Raw genomic sequence first — 19,872 nt, 5'->3', positions numbered from 1 at the left:
ACAGCTTATTAAGCCGAGACTCTCGGTGAAAGGGTTCTCTCTCCAGCCCAGCTTCAATGGGTAGTGTTTTCCAGCAAGCTTCCTTAAAGAGAAGCTCCAGTCATTTTTGTGTTTATTAAAAGTTAGCAGCTACAAAAACTGTAGCTGCTGACTTTTAAACTCTTCTCCCTGACTGCCTCCTGACAATTTAAAGTGATCCTAACATGTTATACTTACCTCCTCTGTGCAGTTGGTTTTGCACAGAGCCGCTCGGATCCTCCTCTTCTTGGGTCCCTTGTTGCTGCTCCTGGCCCCTCCCTCCTATCAAGTGCCCCCACAGCAAGCAGCTTGCTATGGGGGCACCAGAGCCGAGCTGCAGCTCCGTGTGTCCATTCAGACACGGAGATATCATTTGGCCCTCCCCCTCTCTCTCCTGATTGGCTCACTGAGCTTGATTGACAGCCGCGGGAGCCAATGGCGCCACGACTGTATACCAGCCAATCAGGAGGCAGAGTCCCAGGACGGCCGAGGGACTTGTGGACATCGCTGGACAGAGAGGGGGCAGAGGTAAGTATTAGGGGTGCTGCTACACACAGAAGGCTTTTTATGTTAATGCATAGAATGCATTAAGATTAAAAACCTTCTGCCTTTACAACTCCTTTAAGAGTTCTAAAAGCCAGGAGGCGAAGGTAGGCATTCGAGTCATTTGATTGGCTGTCACAGCAGTCACATGATCAGAAAGCTCCTGATCGCAGGTATGCATCAGCAACTTACCGATCCCTGCCTGCTAAATTGTAAACACAGGGCTGCATATATGCATACGGTTGGCGTCAAGGGGTTAAAAAAACACACTCACCCGTCCCAAGATCCAGCGATGTGCTCACTCAAGCTGTCTTCACTCCCCGGCGCCAACATCTCAACTCATCTTAACTGTGCAGGAGTTTGCGTCTTGCGTACTCCGCATGCGAGAGCTGCGCTGCGCATTGTGAATGGTCCCACATTCTTCTGGGACCTGGGAGGTGTCCCAGATGACTGGGGGAGGGAGGTGGAGAGGAGAACTTCCGGTCGGATCGCCTAGACCAGGGGTGGCGAACACGCGGCTCTAGAGCCGCATGCGGCTCCCGGCCGAACTGAATGCGGCTCTTTGGCTCTTTGCCTCTTTTGGTATACTGTGGCTCGTCTAGCGCAGTGTTAGATTTAAGAAAAAAAAAATGTAAAATTTTCGCCCATTGGCGGGCGCCGTACTGTGTCCTGGGTATGGGGGGGTGGAGTCAAAAACCAGCAGGGGCGCCGATCGGCACTCTTCAGCGGGACACTCCCACTTTTATGATGTCCGGGCTGTGATTGGTCCAGACTACAGCCTGGACCAATCACAGTAGGACATCATCTTCCGCCTTCCTTCCCGCCCGAGCATAGTGTGCGCAGCAGCGGAGAGAAGAAGAAGTCGCGAGTCACCAGGAGGACCGGAGCGGATGGAGACCAGGACTCGGCGGGAGTCGGCACTGCAGAGACCGGATCCAGACCAGGCCGCAGGCGCAGCGTGAGGAGGTCATCTGGAACCAGTCAGTCAGCAGCCCGGTAAGTGAGTCCTCCTCCTCCTCATGCCTATTCCATCACCTGTGCCATTATTATACCATCTGTGCCATGCCATACCATCTGTGCCATGCCATACCATCTGTGCCATGCCTGTGCCATCTGTGCCATGCCTATACCATCTGTGCCATGCCATACCATCTGTGCCATGCCATACCATCTGTGCTATGCCTGTACCATCTGTGCCATGCCGTACCATCTGTGCCATGCCATACCATCTGTGCTATGCCTGTACCATCTGTGACATGCCATACCACCTGTGCTATGCTGTACCATCTGTGCCATGCCATACCATCTGTGCCATGCCATACCATCTGTGCTATGCCTGTACCATCTGTGCCATGCCATACCATCTGTGCCATGCCATACCATCTGTGCTATGTCGTACCATCTGTGCCATGCCATACAATCTGTGCCATGCCTGTACCATCTGTGCCATGCCATACCATCTGTGCTATGCCTGTACCATCTGTGCCATGCCATACCACCTGTGCCATGCCATACCATCTGTGCCATGCCATACCACCTGTGCCATGCCATACCATCTGTGCCATGCCATACCACCTGTGCCATGCCATACCATCTGTGCTATGCTGTACCATCTGTGCCATGCCATACCATCTGTGCCATGCCATACCATCTGTGCTATGCCTGTACCATCTGTGCCATGCCATACCATCTGTGCCATGCCATACCATCTGTGCTGTGTCGTACCATCTGTGCCATGCCATACCATCTGTGCCATGCCATACCATCTGTGCTATGCCTGTACCATCTGTGCCATGCCATACCACCTGTGCCATGCCATCCCATCTGTGCCATGCCATACCATCTGTGCCATGCCATACCACCTGTGCCATGCCATACCATCTGTGCCATGCCATACCATCTGTGCCATGCCTGTACCATCTGTGCCATGCCTGTACCATCACTTGTGCCATGCCTATTCCCTCACTTGTGCCATGCCTATTCCATCACTTGTGCCATGCCTATTCCATCACTTGTGCCATGCCTATTCCATCACCTGTGCCATGTTATAAAGTTATATGCTTTTGTGTGAGTGTTTGTCTGTTTTGGCAGGTCACTGCGTGGTGTGGCTCTCTGACTCTCACAGTTTAAAATTTTGGCTCCTTTTGTCGAACTTGTTCGCCACCCCTGGCCTAGACAATCCAAGCGCAAGTGAGAGTGGGGTACCTGTCAAATCCAGGTACCCGCTCCCCCCTCTCTCAAAAAAAAAAAAGTGCCATTTGGAGAAGAGGAGGAAGGTGAAGGCCTTAAAGCAGAACTTTCTCTTTTGGATGGTGCCCTGCTTTAAAGTGATACTAAAGTCTCGTCTTTTTTTAAAAAAAAATAACAAACATGTTATACTTACCTGCCCTGTGTAGTGGATTTGCACAGAGCAGCCCAGATCCTCCTCTTCTCGGTTCCCACTTTGGCTCCTTAAGCCCATCCCTCCTGCCAAGTGCCCCCACAGCAAGCAGTTTGCTATGGGGGCACCCGAACCGAGCCACAGCTCCCTATGTCCATTCAGAAATGGAGCTGCAGCCCGGACCCACCCCCTTTCTCTCCTTATTGGCTGACTGACTTTGATTGACAGCAGCTGGAGCAAATGGCACCACGCTGCTGTCTCAGCCAATGAGGAGGGGAGTCCCAGGCCGCCGAGACACTCCTGCAACATTGCTGGATCTAGATGGGCCTCAGGTGAGTAATAGGGGCTGAGGGGGGCTGCTGCACACAGAAGGCTTTTTATCTTAATGCATAGCACCTTCTGCCTTTACAATCAGTTAAGTTCACTTCCATTCAGGCCCTAAGCCATAGCACCTGCTGAGGCCTAACAGCAGTTACTCTTCTGCATCACACGCCGGTTGCCTGTCGGGGAGAGGGAGACCCCAGGAGAAAGGCTGTGATCAGATCCTGACAGCTACGCTGCCTCCTGCTATGATATAAATGAAAAAGCAGGGCCACCCAATGACATCTCAGGGTGACCCCGCCCCCTTGTGACATCATCACCCGGGGCATATACCTCACCGGGTGGCCCCACCCCTTCATTTATTTAGCGTCGGGAGGCGGCAGAACGGTCATTTGGTGGGAGCCAGCATCAGGTGCAGACTTTTTTTTCTGGTCAGTGACTGCAGTTCATCGTGATTGATGTTGGATCTACACCAGGGGACAATTTTTTTCTTTTCCTTAATAAAAGAAATGTCTCCTGCCTTTTACACTACTTTTTTTTGGTGAATGCATAGGGATACCTCATTCACATAGGGAGGGGCAGGATCTGGGGGCCTCCTTGTTATTTTGGGCTTCCAAATTCTTATAACCTCCCCACCCACACACCCCCACAACCACCGTTCAGGGTTGTGAGGAAGAGACCCTTGTCCCCAGCAACATGGAAACAAGGTTCTTTGAGGGGGGGAGTCTCCCCTACCCAAAAGCACCCCCATGTTGAGGGTATGTGGCTGGTATGTTTCAGGGAGGGGGTGCTCGCTCATCTCCCCCTTTCTTATGCTGCTAGGCAGCATGCTCAGATAATAGACTTGTACGGTTTTGGGGGGGGGTGGCTCCATGCTGTATTTTCGTTTTTTAATTTAGGCATGGAGTTTCCCTTAAAATTCATACTAGATTCAAAGAGCCTGGTAGGAATTGGGGAGGGCCCTCAAGCTGTATTTCTTCATAATTTTTTATTGCCTGCAATTCTTTAGTGTACATTCAGCTGTCAGCGGGGAATCCCGCTGACAGCTGATTTGTCATCCACTGTTAAGAACACAGCACCTGACTTGCTGGCCTGTTCCTTAACCAGCTATTCACTGGTTGTTAAGGACACCAGTGACTTCCCGCTTAGAAAAAAACGCTGAACACCAGTGCTTAGCAACAGTTAGCAGAGTTTAGGAGAGTTTAGGAGCTGTCAGCATTTTGTTCCGCTGAATTGCCGCTGCTCCAGAACTCCCTGGCAGTGGGTTTTTTTTCCTGCCACTAAACGCTGCTAAAAGCCAATGTGTGCAGGAACACATAGGATAACATGCAGGGTAATTTAGATGCAGTAAAAAAAAAAAAAAAAACGCCTGACACCCCTAACAGTACCCTCAAAAATGCCCAGTGTGCATGAGCCCTTCTTGTAATTTCCTGCTATCCTTGCTGCAAGTCACTCATTGAAAGAAGAAAGGAAATATTCCTTTTGACCACTTCAAATACCAACATCTACTGCATGATATTGTTTGCCTGAACCCTTCTGCATGCATTAGAGATGCAAAATATTTGCTAAGTTCAGCTATCTGATGAAGAATGTTTACAATGATTGCCTCTGCTACATCAGGGCAAGATACTGAGGTCTCAGTAAGGGACAAGTCACTATTAAAACAATTGGAGCCAGAATAGGTCAATTTAGGCAACATGTTTTGGCCTTTGGGTGATATCACTGCCTGATCACACAATATTTTATTGGATATGTATTTTTAAATCTAGTGTACCATCATGGCGAGTGAAAAACTAGTGGTGGAGCTGGAAGGTATAGTAGGCAGAGAGGGAACTGATCACTGACCATAAGGGAAGAGGAAGATGAACGATCGCTCAATGGAACACAGGTGAAGTGGAGGCAGAATGGCACTGGTTATGGACTAGGGAGCCAAGGGGGGGCAGGGTGGACACTGATTATGGCAGGGTGTGGAGGGAGAAGGGGCTGCTAATCCCAGAACACTGGGGGAGGCAGAGAAAGCACAGGTTAGAGAGAGAAGGCTGAAAAGATTAGAGCTGAGTGTAAGCTAATCAAGGAGAGTAGAGATGTATCGCACCCCACAAAGGAGCCGCTGATGAATAGGGATCCCAACCCTACACAGCCAAGCACACTGAAACTCCACAGTATCCCAGAGTCAAGAAACATTCCAGTGCTTCTTTTTTCAATGTTTTATTGAGGGGATAAAACTTGGATAGGGTAGAGGTAAAATTATGGGATGCCCTCCTGACTTTAGCAAAACTCAAGGACAACTTTCTATATATACTACTCTTCCTCCAGTACTCACTTGCTTGTAAAAAAAAAAATCAGACCCAGCTGGAACACTGTTTGATGAATCTGACAAAGGCACTTGGTTTAGGAGTGTTTTAGGCGCTCGCCCCCTGCCAGCCCATTCTTCGAGGGATTGGCTGTGGCCCTCATTAATACTCCAAGCAGCTTCTCCTAACTTCCCTCCCATTCTTCTGGAAGTTTCTCCAAGGTTCCAGCAAGTAGGGGGAGTACTAGAAATGCTGCTTGATGAGTCATCCAGCCTCCCGAGTGACTCACCCTGACCCAGATTCAACACAGGCTTGGCTGCCAGCCAAACCAAATTTACCTACACCAACAAAAAACCACATACATCTAACACACTAAGCTAAAGGATGCTACAGAGAAAATGGAGATTAGACGATTAAGAGAATGGAGAGTAAGCAGACCATGCAATGATTATGAACAGGGGTAGTGAAAGAGGGACAGCAGAAAGGAGTGGGAATAAATATGGCTTTGGATAAAAAAGAAAAGGATGGTGGCTGGGGATGAGTAAGGTGGAGAGGGAAACATTCATGGACAAAGGAACAGGGAAAGAATGTTCAACTGGGAGGCAATGCCAACTGATGGGTGAAAAAAAAAAGAAAGAGCGATAGTTTATTGTGGACTGGAGAGTGGGGCCTTTCATAAACTGATGTGTGAAGTTGTGGTGCAGGTGTTTTGGGAGAATTAGCTCACCCATAATAAAACTATTACTATAGGGCAGACTGATCCCTTAATGTGTTTTCAGATTTACACATTCAGTAAGCTATAATTAATTTTTTTCTAGGATATTTTTCAAGCGTGGAAGCAATAGCAGAACAAACCTGCCAGTGGCATTTTTGTATCATCCATATACCATTCTACCTTATTATTTTTAGACAATATCCTTTTAATTACAGCGATAGTGTTATATTCCCTGGGCCAGAGGACCTGCTAAGATGATACAGAACATGCATAATCCATGAATGGAATATTAAAGTGACATTGTGCCCGTTCCTCATCAATAATATGGTTATTATGTGACCACAATTCATACAAGTGCCAAGGAATACATTGTTCCATTGACAAAAAAACAAATGCATGCTAACTGCAGGTACAATGAAACAGGAGCTCATCAAATAAAGCAGTGTAGGGGGAAATGATAGTGGATAGGGAGGAGGAAATTAGAGAGGGAAATTTTCATGAACAAGGGAACAGAAGAATGTTCAACTGTGAGAGAACACCCAGGAGGAACTGATGGGCCAGACCAGAAAAGGTAGAATGAGAGTTTATTGTGGACTTGAGGGAGGAGCCATTTAAAAACAGATGTGTGAAGTTTTGGTGCAAGTGTTTGCACCAGTAATGATGCAATTCTGACAAAGGGTGGTACTTATCCAAATGGGTGGGGCTTAATGGTAAGGGGCAGGGCTTAGCACATGCTGGACTCCTGCTAAATAATGAAATGTCAGATGACAATTAACCTCCCTGGCAGTCTGATTATGTCCAGATTTTTGTGCTAAAAGCGGTACATTGTTTTGCATTGAAATCTGTGGTTTTACATTTTAAAACTCACCTTCCCCTGCGATCCCCCGCCGTCCTCCCCCGCCGTCCTCCCGCTGTCCTCACGCTGTGTGCTCGGCCAATGCCGGCACCTGTCTTCCAGTTCCCTTCCCTGCGAGCGTTGCGACGCAGGGGGTGGAACCGGCGGCAATTTAAAAAATGTATATACACTAAATGACATGATACAAAGTTGTGATCCTAACGGATTACACTGTATCATGCCATTTCACCACAGGATTTCACCTGGTGACTTTTCCAGTGCCCTGCCTGTGCTTTTCCAGTGTTTTGTGCCTGGAAAATTTTGAATGACCATGGCGTCCAAAAAGAGTTCTTTTTGCGCAAAATCGCTTTTAGATGAACTGGAAAACAGCGACCGCGAAACTGAGTTACTTGAAGAACTGAGCGATAGCGATTAGTGGGAAAATTTGTCATCAGGTACGGAAAGTGACGACAGCGACGATTCTGATGTCTCTTCTGGCACATCGCTCCGTTGGAAATTGTGAAGAATCATTTGATATACTTCCCGAATTCCACAAGCTATGTGCCAGAAAGAGACATTAGAATCGTCGCTGTCGTCACTTTCCGTACCTGACGAATTTTCCCACGAATCGCTATCGCTCAGTTCTTCAAGTAACTCAGTTTCGCGGTCGCTGTTTTCCAGTTCATCTAAAAGCGATTTTGCGCAAAAAGAACTCTTTTTGGACGCCATGGTCATTCAAAATTTTCCAGGCACAAAACACTGGAAAAGCACAGGCAGGGCACTGGAAAAGTCACCAGGTGCAATCCTATGGTGAAATGGCATGATACAGTGTAATCCGTTAGGGTCACAGCTTTGTATCATGTCATTTGTGTATTTACACTTTTGAATTTGCCGCCGGTTCCACCCCCCGCGTCGCAACTCTTGCAGGGAAGGGAACCAGAAGGCAAGTGCCAGCAATTGGTCGTGCACAAAGCGGGGATAGAGTGTGAGGACGGCAGGGAGGACGGCGGGGGAGCACAGGGAAGGTGAGTGTGATTCTGGGGTAATCCTGAGTGTGGCTCGGGCTTACCGCTTTTGGTACTGAAAGTTAACCCTGAGCCACACTCGGGAATACTGCCAGGGGGGTTAATATCTGCAGGAACAGTATACCAAGAACACAGATGGGAAACCATTGCGGAGAACAGAGAGCACAATGCCTGAGATACTAGGCAATGGTAGGACAATAGCCAAAGGCCTCACAAATGAGGTGCCATACATAGAACAAGGGACAGGAGAGTGTAAAGTGCTGAATGCAGCAGAAAACATTGCAAAGAGTTCAGAATGGAGAGTGGTGTGAACAAAGAATGGGGAAAAAAGTGTAGAAGTAGGAAACCAGGCAGGGCTGTTGATAGAAATCGATAGGAGCCACAGCTCACAGAATTCCTGCTAAATCTTAAAGAGTTGATAAATACCGTATTTATCGGTGTATACCACACACTTTTTCCTCCTAAAAATGGAGGAAAACGCAACAGTAAGTGTTATACGCCGATATAAGAAATAAAAAAGGCCAGGAAGCAGCCCTGAGAGGTAGAAGGGGGCGGGCGGGGCCGAGGAGAAGGAAGGACGAGCTGTCATCGGAAGTCCTCCTATGCCGAGACGTGTGACGTCTATCATAGACTCCGGGACTTCCGATGACAGCGATAGCTCGTCCACCCTTCTCCTCGGCCCGGCCTGCCCCCTTCTACCTCTCGGCGCTGCTTCCTGGCCTTTTTTTAAATTGATTTGGATAGTGTCACCGGTGCTTGCGAGGCTGCATTTAAGGAGACTGGCGAGGCTGCATTTAAGGAGACTGGCGCTGGCGAGGCTGCATTTAAGGACACTGCGCTGTCAAGGCTGCACTTATGGGGACTGCACTGGCGAGGCTGCATTTATGGGCACTCCGCTGGCGAGGCTGCATTGATGGGCACTGCGCTGGCGAAGCTGCATTGATGGACACTGCGCTGGTGAGGCTGCCTTTGTGGGCATTGTGCTGAAGCTGCATTTGTGGGCACTGCGCTGATGAGGCTGCATTCGTGGGCACTGCGCTGATGAGGCTGCATTCGTGGGCACTGGTGAGACTGCATTTGATTTAAAAAAAAATGTTCTGAGTTCAAAGCTGTTTATTTTAAATTTCAGCTTCTTTCCTGAAATTTCTCTCCTAAAATGTAGGTGCGTGTTATACGCCGATAAATACGGTAAATCTCTGTGGGAATGAGGTCTTGGGGCTCATGCACATGGGTGCTCTGGTCTGTACAGTGTGAATCACAGTGTGAACACAGCTTCAGGTCCTAATTTGAGAGGCGTTGGGATGCAGTAGGGCCTGCGGCTGTGTTCGTACAGGCACTGAATTCCCATAGAATAACAGGTGGCTCCAGCCCAAACCCCTCCTTCAAACAGCCAGAGTACCTGTGTGAATGAGCCCTTAATTATAATTTTCTAACCTAAAAAAACTGATCTCTCCAGCGCTGTGCTGTCACTACTAAGAGGGATTCCATCTTTGTCCAGTCTTCTCTCTGGGTTCTTGGGCTCCAGTCGTTTTGCCAGACTGCGATGATGTAACTCACACGCATGCGCGCGGGTGTCATGGTCACAGCACAGCTCATGTCAACCACTGAGAGTGCAGTGCACATACGCTGGTGCTATCACCGTCTGCTACGTTTAGGGGATATTCACTGTACCTTCAGGTAAGCCCTATTACAGGTGTAACGCTATTCTTTTCACTCTCTGTGGCTACTGGGGTATGATGGCACCACCTGTATAGTATTAGGAGCAGAGTCTTTATAATCTGTGTGATTAGGATAGGATTTCTAACAAGCGCTAGTGCCTCCACACAATTGGGGCTTGTGAATAGCCAATTGAGAAAAGTATCATCCACATAGACAGTAATCCATACAGCATTGTATTTGAAAGCCCATGTATTGAAGAAATTAACATTCAGTGAACCATCCAACATAAGGAAGTTTCCAAACAGGAACATGAAATCATTAAGAGTCTCTATGTATGTTTCAGAGAGGGGAGGCTGCAGCAACTTACAGTCTGTGCTCTCTCATCAGGAATTTACTGATCTCACCCAACATGGGCTCTCTCCTCCACACCTACCCAAGAATCCTTGCCATACCTCTGCTCTTCTTGGTGATCTCATCCTCCTTGCAGAGAGAGAGAGCATAGCAGCCCTATTGGAAAAGGGCAAAACAAACACTGCATAACAGGAGTATACACTTGGAAAACGGGCAAAGAATTTATCACTTCACTACATTCTCCTCCTGCTGAAAATCCTTCAGACCCTGCAAGAATATACACATAAAATAACAACTAAACATAGCAAAAGTTAACATCATTGTCACCTTCTGCAGACCACTTCTCCAGAAGCAATCTATACTGAACAAAATTATAAAACGCAATATTTTTGTTTTTGCCCCCATTTTTCATGAGCTGAACTCAAAGATCTAAGACTTTTTCTATGTACACAAAAGGCCTATTTCTCTCAAATATTGTTCACAAATCTGTCTAAATCTGTGTTAGTGAGCACTTCTCCTTTGTCGAGATAATCCATCCACCTCTCAGGTGTGGCATATCAAGATGCCGATTAGACAGCATGATTAATGCACAGGTGTGCCTTAGGCCCCTTTCACACAGGCGGACCGTTCAGATTCACCTGTCCGTTTCTTTGGCGGATCTGAACGGATGCCCCATGCATCTCTATGGGGCATCGGATGTCAGCGGAGACATGTCCGCTGACATCTGATCCGATCCGTCAAATCTGGATGGATGGAAACCCCATTTTCCATCTGTCCAGCGGATCGGATCAGATCGGATGAGAACAGACAGATGGTCCGTTCCCATCCGATTCCCCCATAGAGAACAACGGGACCTGACAGCTCTGTCTCCGCACACAGGGAGGAGACACAGCTGCCATCCGCCTGCTCAGTGGGGGATCGATCCCCCGCTGAGAAAAACGGAGTCCGCCGACGGACTCCCCTGTGTGAAAGGGGCCTTAGGCTGGCCACAATAAAGGCCACTCTAAAATGTGCAGTTTTATCACATAGCACAATGCCACAGATGTCGCATGTTTTGAGGGAGCGTGCAATTGGCATGCTGACTGTAGGAATTTCCACCAGGCTTGTTGCCCCTGAATTGAATGTTCATTTCCCTACCATAAGCAGTCTCCAACGGCGTTTCAGAGAATATGGCAGTATATCCAACCGGCCTCACAATCACAGACCACGTGTAACCACACCAGCCCAGGACCTCCACATTCAGCATCTTCACCTCCAAGATCATCTGAGACCAGCCACCTGGACAACAATCGGTTTGCATAACCAAATATTTTCTGCACAAACTGTCAGAAACCGTCTTAGGGTAGCTAATCTGCATGCTCGTTGTCCTCATCGGGGTCTCCACTTGACTGCAGTTTGTCGTTGTAACTGACTTGAGTGGGCAAATGCTCACATTCAATGGCGTCTGGCACTTTGGAGAAGTGTCCTCTTCATGGATAAATCCCGGTTTTCTTAGATCTTCGAGTTCAGCTCATGAAAATTGGGGGCAAAAATATTCTCTGTTAGTGTCACAAATAACATCTTGTAGAACTATGTACATGGCAGTCTAATATATGGTGGTCCGCGGATGTTTAGCTGTCGGAGGGTCTACCCCCCTCCCCCCCAACTGGACACAGTGTGTACCCATTTGGGGTGTTCAGGGGGGTTGGGGGTGGCCCGATTAGAGAACGGCCATCAGCGACCCCATCTTATAAGTATTAATGCTATTCATATGTTTGGATTGCTTAATGCTGTAAAGGCTTATCTTCATGGGCATGAAGTTAGATTGCATTACTGCACCTATGTACTACTTGCCATATTGTCAATGTTTTATGGGTTTGCTTTCCTCTGTTACTATTTGAAATAATCTTAATAAAAGCTATTTAACAAGAAAATTAGGGGCAAAAACAAGTGTTGCGTTTATAATTTTGTTCAGTATATTAAAGAGATTAGCTGCAAAGAAAATATGGTTAGTAACAAATAGGCATCATGCTAACCAGACTAGAATGAGCTGCAATCATGTCCATCAGAACATGAGGTTGTACATAGTTCTGTACAGCATAGCAGGGTCTTCCCAAGGTGTCATAAGTAAACATTGCTGGAGGAGGTCGTTGAACACAATCTCCTCTCCTCAAGCCCTCAGACATTAGTCCATTTAACTCTGAGACAGCATTAGTAGGAAAGCTTGGTGCTCCAACCATGCCTGGCACTGTAAGCACAAGGTTTTGGGATCTTGGTTCAAAAACAGGAGTAGCTGGGTTCAAACCACCTCTCTGAGGGAGACCCCGATCAGTAATAGCTGAAGGAACCAGTACAGGAGACTCTGGTGGAGTTGTAAACCAGTCATTGTCATCACTCTGTCTGCACAAGGCACATCATTAGAATCTGTAACAATATCAGATTGTGGCTCCTCATTAGCAGTAGCAACTTGTGGTACTGGAAGCAAGTGATTCCTATGCCAGGCTTTGATCTGAACCTCAGGTCCTAAAATCCTGTAGTCTGGAATTCTAAGCAGTTTCTCTATAACTTCAAACAACTCATTTCTCCAGCGATCAGCTAACTTATGTTTGGCTGAGGGTCCCAAATTGAGGAGAAGCACTTTATCACCAGGTTGTAAGTCTTTGTAATGAACTTTGGAATCAAACGCCTTTTTTTTGGCAACGCCTTTTATTGGCAACACTTATTTTTGCAACATTTTCCTCAGCCATTCAATAGGCCTCCATTCATGCCACATACTGATAGTGATTTCTTTGTTCCACTCCATCATTAGACACACCCAACTGAATGTCAATAGGGAGACGGGCTTCTCTCCCAAACATGAGAAAAAAAAGGAGAGAAACCAGTTGATTCATGTCTGGTACAATTGTAGGCATGTACCATAGCTCCAACATGTCGGCTCCAAGGTTTGCTTAGCACCATTAGGGAGGGAGCCCAACACGTTCAACAAGGTACAATTGAAGCATTCAGGGAGAGCATCACCCTCTGGATTAAAAGGTGTGGCGCGGCTCTTGTTGAAGCAATGTTAACAGCTCTTTAATTCGGCGACTTTCAAAGTCCCGCCCCCTGGTCAGAGTGAAGTAGATTTGGCAATCCATGATGAACAACACTTGATCTTTGGTGGGATATGCTTGAGCATATCTAGTATAGTGATCAGTCACAATCAAAATATTTCCCACACAGGCCCCTACTGGCCATAGGGCAGACCGGGCATTTGCCCGTGGGCCGGGGCCAGCTGCTCCATGGCCGGTTGATGATCAGGCCGCACAGCGGGAGGTAGGCGGTGACCACGGTCTGAACAGGGCTAACACAGGCCCGGGCCACCACTTCACCAAAAAATATTGAAACAGGGTGCCTCACGGGTGCCAGTCCTTCTCATGTGTTTTCACAGTATGGAAAAAACAGCTGTAAAAGAGAGCAGGATTAATCCCAGTTCGGATTAGATCATATCCTCTCAGCACATCGGGAGAAGTGAAGCAAATTCAGTTGATAAAAAGGCACGTCCCAAACTGGAAAGTATGTCAGGTAGATTACTCACAGTTGTGGGGCTGGCTGTATACACCACATGCTGCTAAGACTGCTGAGGCAGGGGTTTCCAAAATGTTAATTGTGGCATATTCATTACATACTGCCGTTATTACTTCAGGTTGTATGGATCCCTTGCTGTGCGGTCAGTGGACAGGCTGGAGATGGCAAATAAATGACTGGTGCAGGGATGACACCTGGTGCGGAGGTGAACCAGGGGTTGCCAGGGCAGACGCACTGACATGTTTCATCCACTAGTTGGTATGGACTTCTTCAGGGTAGGGTATCAACCTTGGATCTTCCCAAAGGGGAAGTGTTCAGTGGGACATGCCCTGTCTTTAGGTTTCTGGTTATTAACCCCTGTTGGGGTCAAGATTGATGTATGTGGGTAAACCATTGCTTATCACCATTATGTGGCCAATTGTAAAAATGCACATGCATAAATATATAAATACGTAAGTGGCAGTAGCTATTGCCATTCTAACTTGACCAGATAGACTAGATACATATACAGCCCTGTTTATTGTTAAGTTATTGTTTAGAATTCCTATTTATTATGTGTTTGATATTTTTACAATCATTTATGTTGATCATTTCATTTATTTTAATTTTAATTTGATCAGTCAGTTGAACAAGCACACATGAAGATAAGGGGGATCTAGGTTAGGTATAGGGTAATCAGACTCAGCTAGGGTGTTAGAACACTTGGAGATTTAATTAATTGTTGAGTCCTTTGGGGACCATAGCTCCAAGATGAAAAATCCATTCCTTTTCTCTCTGAAGGAGGATTGTATTGAAGTCTCCTTTTCTACTTCATAATTTAAGGGCATAAAAGCCCTTAACTTTCAGGCCATTGGCTTTCCCTTTATGGTACTCTGCAAAATGTTGGCCAATCTGTGTTTCATCGTCTTTTCCACAGATACTGGACAGGTGTTTACCAATGCAGACTTTTAAGGGGTGTTTTGTTTTGCCCACATAGTACTTGTGACCAATGTTCCCTCTAATTTTTTACTGTGCTGAGCAAATAAAAAAATTTCTGAGCGCAGTGCTCCCCAAGCTTTTTATCGCTGCGGACCGGTCAACGTTTGAAAATTTTCTGTGGCTCGCTGGGGGGGGGGGGGGGACATCAATGCAGAGTGACCAGCGTTCCCCCAATCAATGCAGAGTGCCCACAGCATTGGCCCCAATCAATACAGAGTGCCACAGCATTGCCCCCAATCAATACAGAGTGCCACAGCATTGCCCCCAATCAATACAGAGTGCCACACAGCATTGCCCCCAATCAATGCAGAGCGCCACAGCATTGCCCCCAATCAATGCAGAGTGCCCACAGCATTGCCCCCAATCAATGCAGAGTGCCACAGCAATGCCCCCAATCAATGCAGAGTGCCACAGCATTGCCCCCAATCAATGCAGAGTGCTACAGCATTGCCCCCAATCAATGTAGAGATGCCAGCATGCCACCTTTCAATGTAGAGATGCCAGCGTGCCACCTTTCAATGTAGAGATGCCAGCGTGCCACCTTTCAAAGCAGAGATGCCAGCGTTCCCCCCGCAAGACCAGTGCACTTACCTGACGGCAGCTTCTCTTCAGTCCCGACTCCCCGCGTCTCCTCGAGTCCTCAGTCCTCCCACCTCCTCCTCGGCCAATGGCATGGGTTTTGTCTTTCGGCCAATCAGGAAGCGGGAAGACCCGCTCCCTGATTGGCCAGGAGGAGGATCCGTGTGACAATAGCGAATTTTCATTCGCTATTGCCACACAATGGGCGGGCTCGGGGCGCACTGCTCTGCTCCCCGGCCGCCACGTCTGCGGCTGAGCGGTCTGAAACTGTGCTTGCGCGGGACCGTCAATTAGACTGCGCGTACGCGCATGCATGCATCTTAGAGGGAACATTGCTTGTGACATGGGCATTCTAAGATGTAAAGAACCGGGGTGATATTGCGGTTGATAAACTGTTTTATCTGGTATGTTTTTCAACTATCTGCATCCGTGAAAGTAGCTGTTCTGTCTACCAGCTTGCAGATGTGGCACTTCCTATATGAGAACATGCCTATAAGTTGAGGGACGTCAAAAAGGTCAATTATGTGGCATGGTTTTAATGCATTCTGATCTCACTAATTCATCTGCAAGATTCTTAGCCCTCCTGGCTACCAAAAGGGGTCTGGGGCCCACTATGTCAGCCAGTTGGGGTGAACGGGTCAAAAGATGCCAGTGCTTAGTGAGGATACGGTGCTCCTCCTCCCATTGAGAGCCATAGGTTGCAGTAATCCTCACCGGTTCTGGTTTATCACGTTGGACCTGATCACAGCTTTCTTTCACTTTTAGTACAGTAAGTCTGTTCTTATTGTCTGTGATGTTTTTCTTCTGGATCTTAATAAGTTTCTAAATGTATTTGTAATAGGTTTGCCTTCTTCACTCCTGATCAGGAGATCCAGGAAGGACATTTGGTAGGGATCATGATTGAAAGTAAGATGTATGTTTCTACCATTGAACCTAAGTTCCTCTATGAATCTCTCTAGATTATTGGGGCTGACTTTCCAGAGCACCAGCACGTCATCTATGTACCACAGCCATAGAAGGTCATGGCTAAGGTATCATTCCGAATAATATACCACTTCTTCCTCCCACCATCCCAGGTGAAGACAAGCATAGGCAGGCACCCATGGGGCACCCATAGAAGTGCCCCATATCTTCCTCATGAACTGGAAACAGTTATTCATGAGGGCAAACTGCAAATAAAATAAATTCATTTTGGGTTCCCATTGTGGGAAAGTTGGACTCCAAAAAGTGTGCCATGGCAGCTAAGCCCCAAGAGTGGGGTATGGATGTATAGAGTGATTCAACATCTATGCTAGCTAGAGTTCCCAAAGGGCTTGAGTTTCCTCACAGTCCAGATTATCATGTTTCCAACCACTGCAGTCCATGTGATGAAGGTCCTCCAGGAAAACCCCCAGCCACTTATTTTTGTAGATTTAATCTGGAGACCTGACTCCCTTCTCCAGGGATCTTGAGAGGCTAATGGTGGTAAATCTAGTCAGTCTTCATCTGTTTTGCACCGGAGAGAAGCCAGCGTTTCCAGGATTACTTGATCCCGAATGTCCTTGTGTATGGTTACCGTGTCCTCGGTATCCGGTCTTTGATGTAGCTGTCTTAAGTATACCTTCCTTAAGAAGAGGCAAATATCTTTATATACTTCAAAATTATTCATTGAATTAATCGGGAGTAAGATAGACCTCTCTTAAGTAGATTAATATGACTGTCCTGAAGAGTAAATCCAGAGAGAATAATGACAGTATTATTTGTTGAATCTGTTATAGCTTTTGGGAGGTCTTGGTTTCTATTATTTGAACCCAAATTCACTTCTTCCGTTAGCTGTATATTGATGTCCTGATTGCCTCTCTCCTGGACTCTCCTACTTTTCTTTTTTCGTTTTTGCTTGCTGTATCTTTTTCTACATTTTTTAGTATTCCTTTTAACTGGTGCAGTCGTCTCCTATGACGACTGCTCTTCCTCTAAAAAATGAACACAGTGATCATCTTCATCATCACTTCCTAAGGTGGTAGTTTGATTCCTTTTCTGCTGCATCCCCTTGTGTTTGATAGATCAAAGATCTCCCATTTTTCCCAGTGATCAAGGTCCCTTTGGAATTTAGATTTAGTTAGTCTTAGATTCCTCTGTACCTTAATTACTTCTTTCTTTAGTAGTTCATTATGTTTTTCGAATTCTGGTTTATCACTGAATGGCTCTAGTTGTTTCAGACTTTCATCAATCTGAGTTTGTATCTCCGACAGTTGTAGCTTCTCTTCAACAATCAATTTCATAACATCAAGGCCATGATTGATACATGTTTGTTTCCATTTATAAGAAGTAATCTTTCATTTTGTAAGTGCTCAGCTGGAGTCACTCATTCTCGTAGTCCTCTAGAGATTATCTTCTTTTTAATATATGACTCTAGGGACAGGGTATTCCACTTTCGATTAAATTGTCTAATGGTCAGTTTTTTATGTTGTTTAAACAATGTTTTTATAGATTCATTCTCAGAGGGTATCTGTTCCCGTGGATTTTCTGTAAATGTTAGTCTAATTTCCTCTTCAATATCTTCACCTATCACGTATGCCATATGTGCTATGATCAAGTCGACTGATCAAATGGTTAATCAGCCCACACACACGTATACGCTCTTGATAACTAGTTTTGTGTAGTCTGCAAACATAAAAAAACTGACCATTAGACAAATAAATCGAAAGTGGGATATCCTGTCCCTAGATTCATATATTGATAAGAAGATAATCCCTAGAGTACTACGAGAACCAGTGACTGCAGCTGAGCACTTACAAAATTAAAGACTCCTTTTTAAATGGAAACAAACATGTATCAATCATGGCCTTGATGTTATGAAATTGATTGTTGAAGAAAAGAATCTACAACTGTAGGAGATACAAACTCAGATTGATGAAAGTCTGAAACAATTAGAGCCATTCAGTGATAAACCAGAATTTGAAAAAACATAGTAAACTACTAAAGAAAGAAGTAATTAAGGTACAGAGGAATCTAAGACTAACTAAATCTAAATTCCAAAGGGACCTTGTTGACTGGGAAAAAGGGGAGATCTTTGATCTATCAAACACAAGGGGATGCAGCAGAAAAGGAATCAAACTACCACCTTAGGAAGTGATGATGAAGATGATTGCTGTGTTGGTTTTTTAGAGGAAAAGCAGTCGTCACAGGATTTACTCTTCTGGACAGCCATAATAAGCTCCTTAAGAGAGGTCTATCTTTCTCCCCTACGAATTCAATCAATAATTTTGAGGTATATAAAGATATATAACTCTTCTTAAGGAAGGTATACTTAAAGACAGCTACAGTACATCAAAGACCAGATACCGGGGACACGGTAACCATACACAAGGACACTCAGGATCAAGTATTTCTGGAAACGCTGGCTTCTCTCTGGCGCGGAGAAGATGAAGACTGCCCAGATTTACCACCAGTAGCCTCTCAGGACCCCTGTAGAAAGGAGTTAGGTCTCCAGATTAAATCTACAAAGATACCACCTTTTCGCAAAAATAAGGGGCTGGGGGTTTTCCTGGACTTAGTTCAGGAGGACCTTCATCACTTGGACTGGACAGGATGGAAGATGATAATCTTGACCGTGAAGAACATCAAGCCCTTCCGGAACTCAAGGAAGTGCCTGGGCTAGTTATTAAAAAGAGTGACCAAGGTAGGAATGTGGTCCTTTTATCTGAAGACTGTTATGAAAAAAGAAATACGAAGACAACTGAACGATAGAGCTACGTATGAGAAACTTGATACTAATCCTTTCCCTACTATTGTGGAAGAGCTAAATTTTTAATTAAGCCTGGCATATGAAGTGAACCTCATTACTAACAAGGAGCTTGAATATCTAAGAGTAATAAAATTGAATACACCTACCATTTATATTATACTCGAGGTTCATAGGTCGCTTCAAAATCCACCAAGCAAACCCATTATCTCGGCAATAAAGGGCCCGCTGGAAAGGATAGGGAAATATCCCGAAAGGAATGGTCACAAAGTTACCATCATACGTGTAGGACACTAGACATGTCCTAATAAAAATAGACAACTTGTCAGTACCACCTGATGTCATTCTAGCTACTAGCTAGCATAGATGTTGACTTGCCCTATACATCTATACCCCACTCTTGGGGCTTAGCTGCCACGGCACACTTCTTGCAGTCCAACTTCCCCACAATGGGAGCCCAAAATTAATTTATTTTGGAACTACTGCAGTTTGCCCTCATGAATAACTGTTTCCAGTTCATGGGTACCAGTTACAGACAGATATGGGGCACTTCTATGGGTGCGCCATGGGCGCCTGCCTATGCTTGTCTTCACCTGGGATGGTGGAAGGAAGAAGTGGTATATTGTTCGGAATGGTACCTCAGCCATGACCTTCTATGGCTGTGGTACATAGATGACGTGCTGGTGCTCTAGAAAGGCAGTCCCGATAATTTAGAGAGATTCATAGAGGAACTTAGTTTCAATAGTAAAAACATACATATTACTTTCAATCATGATCCCTACCAAATCCCTTTCCTGGATCTCCTGATCAGGATTGAAGAAGGCAAACTTATTACAAAGATGTATATTAAAGAAACTGCCACAAACACTCTCCACGAAGCAAGCAGCCACCACCCCAAATCACTCAT

At 46.1% G+C, this 19,872-nt stretch overlaps 1 long non-coding RNA gene across 1 annotated transcript in view; it reads right to left on the bottom strand.

The window, feature by feature from the left end:
• Nucleotides 1-200: 200 nt before the first annotated feature.
• Nucleotides 201-19,872, bottom strand: part of LOC309547731 — a 758,845-nt gene continuing 739,173 nt past the window's right edge. Inside the window, exon 2 of the long non-coding RNA XR_014224980.1 lies at nucleotides 201-326. This is a non-coding gene — a long non-coding RNA (uncharacterized lncRNA). The remainder of the gene's footprint in view (nucleotides 327-19,872) is intronic.

This window comes from Pelophylax lessonae (genome assembly GCF_965119305.1).
Source record: "Pelophylax lessonae genome assembly, chromosome: 2".
NCBI lineage: Eukaryota > Metazoa > Chordata > Amphibia > Anura > Ranidae > Pelophylax > Pelophylax lessonae.
Note: the sequence above shows the minus strand (reverse complement) of the source record. Positions and strands in the feature narration are given on the sequence as shown.